The 2,504-nt window shown below is 37.5% G+C and overlaps 1 pseudogene; it reads right to left on the minus strand.

The window, feature by feature from the left end:
* Positions 1-770: 770 nt before the first annotated feature.
* Positions 771-2,504, minus strand: part of LOC123145725 (ubiquitin-like protein ATG12) — a 2,403-nt pseudogene continuing 669 nt past the window's right edge.

Consider the following 2,504-nt stretch of genomic DNA (forward strand, 5'->3'; position numbering starts at 1 on the left):
TATCTATCTTTTGTCAAGTGTATACCTATTTCTCCTTTTGTTTCAAATTAATTGAAGTTTTGCGTGTGTTCTAAATCAATCTTTTTAAAGTTTGACCAAGTCTAAAAAAAAGCTAAGATCTACAACATCAATTATATATGAAATGAAAAAATATTTTTAAAAACACCAAATGCAAGTAATTTGGTGTTGTAGATGTTAATGTACTTTGTAAATTAGGACAAACCTAGAACTCTAATTAATTTGGTGCAGAGGAAGTACATATTAAAAACCCAATACCACAAAAAAAAAGGAGATGCACTATAAAAAGATCAAAAAGGTATATTTGATGGACCTTCTTTTGGTTCGTACACCACAACCGTCAGATTTTTATAATCCTAAACATTTTTTCAGTACTAACCTACTCCTTAGTAAACAAATTATAACCCTTAGTAAACTTAATCCCAGCCATTGATTTGACCCCCAAAACCTTATTGGCAAAACGATTTCTTTCGTACAACTTCAAAGTGGTTCAGTACCCTGTTATGAGAAGAAAAAATACAACTCACGACAGAGCAAATATAAATACCACTATAAGAAAACTTACGAAAAAATACCATCGCCGCCCTGAACCAAATCCAATCTACGATTAAAAACCCAAATTTGCTCCTAGGTAAAAATCCCGTTCCTCTAGGCCCTATCACACACACGACATGAATCAAGAACCAATAAACATACTGAGAGGGAGGGAGGGAGGGAGGGAGAGAGGGAGAGAGAGAGAGGCACTTGGACAGTTCAATGCCAGAAAAGGCAGTCTCGCAAGAACCTTTACTTTCATCAACATATGAGAGCTAGTGCCTCTTTGACTGACCAACTACAACTCCAGCTATACACGGTAAAATGGTCAAATTTCAAACAGCCTTTTCGATTCTTCCCGCAAATCCAATCTTTTAACCCCACGCTGCCGACAAAGCATAGTTTACCACAAGCTTCCCGTCTATTGCAAAATTCTGCAGAGTTATAACATAAGAACATGACCAGCATTCTTCTTCATTAATATGCCTTCTGAAATAACAGAAAGTCAATGGCAACAACAAATGATGCTTGGAAACTAAGGAATCCATGAAAAATATAGTATATGCATACGAACCACACATTCTTGGGCAGATATAAAGATCTAAGACTTTGTATTATGTAAGTTTGCCAACTAGAGATTTAAGAAAGAAATACAACTAGTCGCCAATTAACCAATCCAGTGATAGACACTCTAGGAGTCATTACCCTGTGTCTCAGTGGAATGTGGCTCATTAAGACAAAGGGTGACAATCACATAAAAAGGTTGACAAATCCTAGAGTGTCAATCTTCGGGGTGATACTAAATAAATGATTTCCCAAGAAAGGAATTATTCAGGTGCTAATTGATGACATAAACATACATCATACATGAGTGTACACATTAATCATTAAAGGATGGAGATGTAATAAAATATGTTAATAAGTAGATAGAATCCAGAATCTTACATTATACAAGTCAATTATCAGCTCGTCTGGGCTTGGAGAAAACGAACTGTTGACATAGACAAACTGTGGGCAACATAGAAAACTGTCAGTGAAAACCTAGGGTGTCATGGATTAAATTTGCATCAAACTCACGACTATATTCCTACCAGTGTATCCTGATGAAGTTGTCGACGAAGAAATTCAATAACCCTCAAGAATTTATCTCGTCCTGAAATCTAGATGGAGACACAGATACACAAGCCACAGATTAATGGAGTTCATGGCGTGCAACACAAGGTAAACAGTTCAAAGTTCATAACCCAATTTCAAGGCCAAACACAAAGGATAGCAGGATTTCAGTAAAGTCAACAAATTGAAGTAGTGGTATATCAATAAGCGAACCAATTGAAGTAGCCACTATAATACTACTAAATGTATCCCCGGTACTGCTGTAACTAAGGCTAGGTTAACATAGATCCTCCGTAATGTTCATATAGTATCTATGAGCCATAGGAACAGACAAAGTACTCAATTTCCTGCTAGAGTTTCTCTTCTAATTGGTTACAACCAAGAGCAGGTCCTAGCAAGGTTTCCAACTTGCGACATTCAGTTCATCAAATACTGTATTTTCACAACTAGTAAGCAGACCAAAATGCAACAACTACAAGGAACCACCAATCCATCAAGGGGTGAAAAATTCTCGGTTTCATTCTCCCCATCTAGGCAGAGATAGTACCTAAAACATCCGGCGGCTACTAGCCTACTACTAGAAAAGTCCATCAGTTTATCTGAATTCCTTAACAGGTAAAGTACTCAATTTCCTGTCGAAGTTGCTCTTCTAGTTAGTTACAACCAAGAGAAGGTCCTACCAAGGTTTCTAACTTGCGACATTGAGTTCACCAAATACATCTTCCACAACCAGCAAGCAGACCAAACTGCTGCAAGGAACCATCAATCAAGGGGTGAAGAATATGCTAGGTTTCATTGTCCCCATCTACGCAGAGATAGTACCTAAACATCCGGCGGCT

Source organism: Triticum aestivum, chromosome 6D (assembly GCF_018294505.1).
Source record: "Triticum aestivum cultivar Chinese Spring chromosome 6D, IWGSC CS RefSeq v2.1, whole genome shotgun sequence".
NCBI lineage: Eukaryota > Viridiplantae > Streptophyta > Magnoliopsida > Poales > Poaceae > Triticum > Triticum aestivum.